Here is a 6,457-nt window from a genome sequence, read left to right on the forward strand (position 1 = left end):
GCTCAGGTCATGATCTCGTGGTTCTTGAGTTCGAGCCCTGCATCGAGCTCTGTGCTGACAGCTCAGAGCCTGGAGCCTGCTTTGGATTCTGTGTCTCCCTCTCTCTTTGCTCCTCCTCTGCTTGTTCTCTCTCTCTCTCAAAAATAAATAACGAACATTTAAAAAATAAAATAAAACAATTTAAAAGAGAAAGCAGTCCAACATTTCAAGACTGTGTGTGAGTGTGGTTCAACATTATTAAAACCATTTCATGGTCCCTGACCAAGGCCATACTAATAGAAAAGTGCATTGAGGCCATGAGGGTGGCTGAGAGTGACCAACGGACAGGATCAGGCACCAAGGGCCCAGTCTGGAAGAGGACAGCCACTTGGAGTTCTTTGGGAGGCTGGCAACGGAATCTGTCTCTACCCATAGTGCACTCCTGATTGAGTAACACTGGGGGAAGAAGTTGTCACCACTGGACTTACTCAAAACATATTGTCATACTGGGCTAGGCACTGAGGAGTCAATGGCAATCAAACCAGACACGACCCTGCCTTTGTGAACTTACAGTACAGTGTGGAAGACAGATATTCAACAAGTAGGCAAATAGGTAGATAACTAAAAATGGATTATTGAAACAGTACCAGGAGTCAGAATTTCTGGGCAAAAGGGATGTAAATGGGGCAGGCTGGAGGAAATAACACGTGTGAAGGCCCTGAGGGGGCAGAGAAGATGGGATTTTCAAGGTACAGAAAGAAGGCCACTGTAGCTAAGGTGAGACAGAGACAGAGACAGAGATGGACAGAGAGAAAAAGACACCCCATTCAAGTTTGTGCTCTTCAACCTAAGTGCTATAAGGAAGCCACCGGACTTCCTTAAGCATGGGAGTTCCACGTAGAGGAATGCAGAACCTGGGAAGGACTCCTCACCAAGGTCAGCCACGGTACTGAAGCCACAGTACTGAAGCAGGCAGATGAGTCTGTATCACAGTTCTGTGGATTTTCCAAATTTTAATGGATGATAAACATAAACACATGGAGGGAGAAGAGGAAGAAGGGGTGTGTAGAGAGACAGAATTTAGAACATGGTCAGACACACTGGTACATCATAAGCATGGAACAAATATCAGCTATTGATGGACTCTTTTTTTAAGTTTATTTTTATTTTTAGAGATAGAAAGTGAGCAGAGGAGGGGCAGAGAGAGAGGGAGACAGAATCCGAAGGCACTTTACCTCTCTCATATGAAGAGGTATGTGCTTTCAGTGAAGAACCCAACTCTGGGGCTTGAATTCATGAACTGTGAGATCATGGCCTGAGCTGAAATCAAGAGTTGGACGCTTAACCGACTGCACCACCCAGGCCCCCTGCTATTGAGGGACTCTAAATAGAAGAGCCTTGTTTCCTCAAGTGAAAACTCCAGCTTGGGATAAATCTTTACAACCTGTAACATTTTTCTAGAAATGTCTAGTGGCTACTTGAAGACCATTAATTAAATTATAATTGTCTATCAATTTAACAGGCGTTCTCAAACATAGCTGCTCATTAGAAATACCTAGGGAGCTTTTAAAAATAATGATCCTTTGACACCCCCAACCAATCAAATCAGAGACTCTAGAAGGCGGGGTGTGGGCTTCAGTATTTTTAGACCTCCCTAGTTGCTTTCATGTGTGGCCAGCTTGGAGAGCCAGGGCAACATCGCCACATGATTCAGTTTATTAGTAAACATCTAGCCAGCCTGTCACCAAGCCAGGGCCTGAAAAGAATACGAGAGAGGGTAAACTGAAATTGAAGTTGGGGCAAGTTAGCTCAGAGTCTGCTCCAGGCTGGGTGCTTTTCATTCCCTGTGTTATTCAGTATTCAAAACACTCCATGAGGCAAGTCTTTTCATCCCATTTCACAGGTGACAAACAACTAACACTCAGAGAAGCAAGTCACCCAGGTCACACAACAAGTAACAGCAACAACAAGGAGGGTCAGGACTTGGGCCCTAGTCCTTCTGTGTCCCAACCCTGCCCTCTCTCTATGACCCTCGACTCCTGCTCTCTGGCTCCAGCTCCTGCAATGCTCCCTCTTGCTCACACTGGCCTTCCCCCTGTTCCTGTCCCTCAACGCAGGCTGCTCTCTTGGGGCACCACCACACGCCATTCCTTCCACACGCAGTGCTTTTCCCCCGATCTTTGTATGGCTGCTGCTTCTCCTCACTGGGCTCTCGACTCCAATGTCACCTCAGAGAGGCATTGCCTGACCATCATAGCTGAAGAGGCCCCTGTCCCCACCTCGCTGGCCATGTGCCACACATTCAGTAATTACTTGCTTACTGGTGGACATGCTTTTAATAGTGTAACTAACTGTATCCATGGCCAGAAGGATTGTGATTCTTTGGTTGGAAATTCTATTCATCACACTCTGTTTGTCATGCTCCTCAGCCTTGAACTCATCGCCAGTCCTCATTCTCAATTTGCAAAATGAGAATAATGATTAACATGAGTCTTGAGGTGACCTTCTGACTGAGGACTTGATGTGTATTACCAATTAGATTCCCAGTGCCATATTCAGAACGAGGGATGACCCAAAGCCAAATCTTTTTCTTGCACCTTTCCCTTTGTGCTTCATGTTGGCTTTTCATTTGCATTTAGCACATTCAGGGAGGAGGCAGATAAACATTACACCAGCTGACACTGTGTGAATACTTCGGATCCAGTCAGGACAGGAAGGCTGCGAGTGAACCTTCACCAGAAGCCCTCCCAGGCTTGGAGCAGACTCTAAGCCCATTAATCTCCTGCAAGATAACCAAGCCTACTGCCAAAAAAAAAAAAAAAAATTAACAGCACCATTTCCTGGATTTGGCATTATTTAAGAGTCCGAACAGACCCAGAAAACAGAGTGCAGCTCCCAGTCCAGGCCATTCATGAAAACGGGGATGGTCCCCCCGTGGCTACCATCTGAGTTTGCTTGCTCTCCTGAATCGGAGCCTTAACCTGCCACTGTGCCATCTCCTCTTTTCTCCTCTCTGTAGCCAGCACTTCTACCCCTGTGGACCCCTGTAGGTCTACAGGTAGAATTCTGGAGGCCCCTGACTTGAGTGGGAAAATTTTATCTTTTAGGTTTCACCCCCTAACTGAATTTTGGCATTTCCTTCAACTCAACGTATGCAGGAAACCTCAGTGGTGCTAGAAGTTCCTGTGACTCTGTCCCCAATAAAAGGCACAGTTGTGTTCATATTTCACGCGTCAGGTGGTGCAGGTGTCTCAAAGTACAGCTAACACTCAACACTGCTTCAAAATTGTGGCAGCTCTGAGAACTGCCGCTAGGTCTTGTTATTTAACATGTTAGCAAAGAAGCGCGTGTATTTGTCCACCACAAACGGGTATTTTTTACTATTTTGATACCCCTATTTCAGTATAACTGGGTTTTCTTTGTTATTCTGTGTATTTTATTTTACACATGTAAAAACAGTGTTTGAGAGGGAATTCATAGGCTTCGCCAGACTCCCAAAGCCTAGCCTCCCCATTAGCTCATACAATCAAGTAGCCAAACCCTCTCATGGACATGTCAGAGAAGCTTTCATCTTAGGCAACTTTCAGCGAAGATCGGACTTGTCTTACTTGTCTTACATGACGCTGCATTCTACGTCACCATCCCTAACAGTGTTTCTCAGCCTTTGTGGGCCATGCTACCTTTTAATGTTTTTTTTTTATTTAGTTTTGAGTGAGACAGAGAAAGAACGAGCAGGGGACGGGACAGAGAGAGAGGGAGACACAGAATATGAAGCAGGCTCCAGGCTCTTAGTTGCCAGCACAGAGCCCAAAGCGGGGCTCGAGCTCCCGAACCACTAGACATGACCTGAGCCGAAACTGGATGCCTAACCGAATGAATCACCCAGGTGCCTCCATGCTACCTTTACACTTGATCTTAGCCAAAAGGCCGAGAAGCGATTCCCATGCTACCTTTTAATAAACATCCATACCTACCTTTACTACTCTCAGGAATGGAAAATAAACACTGTTATTAAAAACCACTCCTTGGGGTAAAGTGGTGCTTTGTTTGAAAACATCCCTTGTAGGAGCACCTGGGTGGCTCAGTCAGTTAAGCATCCGGCTTCAGCTCAGGTCATGATCTCACGGTTTGTGGGTTCAAGCCCTGTGTCAGGCTCTGCTGACAGCTAGCTCAGAGCCCGGAGCCTGCTTCAGATTCTGTGTTTCCCTCTCTCTCTCTAACCTTCCCCTGCTCACGCTGTCTCTCTCTGCTCTCTCAAAAATAAATAAAACACATTAAAAAAATTTTTTTTAATCCCATGTCAACTTCATCAGAAATTCTGACCACCCTGGTTGAGAGTTCCTTCTCAATGAATGCCCTCATGAGAGCACAGCAGAAGTCACCCTTGTCCTTGGCTACTCTCTCCAAGGTAGTTCTTTCACTAAGCACCCGATTCTCACCTGAATCACAGTCTAGAACATGTTGGCTTCTCACACTCCTGGCCAGGGAGGTAAGGAAGATAGTCTCATTGGTGTGACATGGGCAATTGCTTTTTTCTTTTCATTCTGAGATGATAAGGGTGGGGTTTCTGGAAAAGTTTACCAAGAAACTAAAGGGAAAGGTAGAAACCAGGAAGAAAATGCAGAAGTCCAGAATCAAGCCTGTCTTCAGAGACCAGATTTCTTATGCCAGGTGACTACAGTCTGGCTTCCCACTGACTGGCCTGGCACCAATCACTGGGCACTCGAGCCCCTGTTATTTTCCTCCTCTCTGGCTGGCTGGGATGCGAGGCTTGGCAAAACAGAACCTTACCCAGAGGGATCTCATGGTTGGCACAGCTTCTAGGCCTGGCAGGAGTCTCAGGCCCTGCTAATGTCGGCTTCCTGACTTCTCTCCAGGTGTGTGCAGAGTGAGAAGAGAAAGAGGCCAATGACAGCATCGAAGAGAAAGCCAACATCTGAGAGAAAGGGTGAGGATCTGTATTCAGGGCAGAGGTATAAAAGCAATGATGGTGGAGAGGAGCAACCCAAAGAGAAATGAAATGGGCACTGTGTGGAGACCCAGCCAAGTGTCCTTCCCTTTGGCTCCCCCTTGAGGCCGCTCCTGGTACTGCACCTGGTCCCTGTACCCCATCTCAGGCCACAGGCTGCCCTAGCAATTCTGCATGTGGGCTCCCCACCCCCTCCCCCGCAACACACACACATCCTAGTTTCTGCTTGGTCCCCGCAACACTCATTTACAGTCTCCCTCTCCCTTTTCTGACAGGCTAAAAACCCTAAACTCGTTCTCAACCTCTGATTTTAGGAGTAGCCATGTGCTACAGGTCTAGCAGTGAAGATATCAGGGGAAATCTTCTGAGGTGCTTCTGGAGAAAATATCACTACTGAAGGAGTAGACATAACTTTCCTCCTTTTTCCTATCCAGCAAATACTGTCATAGCCTGCATATGTGATGTCCAGAATTGTGAATGTTATATTTCAACCATAAGGCAACAAACATGAAAAAAAAGGCTGAAGAATGGGAGAGATGGGCATATCTGACATCCTTGAGCCACTCAATCAATGGCCCACTGGCTACACCCACATCCTGAATTACATAGGAAAAATCAGACCTTTGTTAAAGTCATTCTTAGTTGGGTTTTGTAACTTCCAGACAAAAGCAATCATAACTCATACACCAGAAATAAGTGGCTTCTTCCAATAGCCATCCATCACTCAAAGTAACCACACCGCTCCATTCCCAAACCCATCTGCTGTGGGCCTTGCCTTCCCTAGAAACCCATGAATCTACACAAGTACTGATGACACACGTGACAGCTCCTGGATAGCACTACCAGCTGGGCTCAGATTCAATGTCAAATCCATCTCTTCTAGCTCCAACCTATGCAACATCCAGGGCTTGTCTTATCACCCAACTCCCCACAGAGAGTCTCCATGATTCACAGTTGCAGAGTGGCCAGGTCTGTACATTGTTGATGTTAACTTACACACTTTATCTCCAATTCCACTCCTCCATGAAGTCACCCCTTGTCATCCCAGCATGAAGTGAACTCCCCATTTTTGAATGCCACTTACTCCTGTACCACTCATTGAGGGTGGAACACTCATGGCACTGTTAGGCATTGGTCTTAGTAAAATTCCACCTCCAGGAAGCCTTCCTGACACTCTCAGTCTGAGTGAAACCTCTAACACCAACTCTTGCAATGCTCTATGTGTTCCTCTATCAAAGTCCTCACCAGACTTTTATAACCTTCTGTCAACTTCTGTACATCCTCCAGTAAACTATGATCTTTCACAGAGAAATGGTATCTTATAACATATATCAGTTCTCAAATTAGACCTGCCCATATTAGATGCTTAAAAAATTTTTCCTGAATGAATAATCATATCTCTCTACCAAGATATCAAGCTCGTTGAGAAGAGAATCTGGATTTTTGCCTCCTAGCAACACCGCCCCCCCACCCCGTGATGCATTAATTTGTATAGAGAGACATGCAGGT

This window comes from Suricata suricatta, chromosome X (assembly GCF_006229205.1).
Source record: "Suricata suricatta isolate VVHF042 chromosome X, meerkat_22Aug2017_6uvM2_HiC, whole genome shotgun sequence".
In the NCBI taxonomy this organism is placed as follows: domain Eukaryota; kingdom Metazoa; phylum Chordata; class Mammalia; order Carnivora; family Herpestidae; genus Suricata; species Suricata suricatta.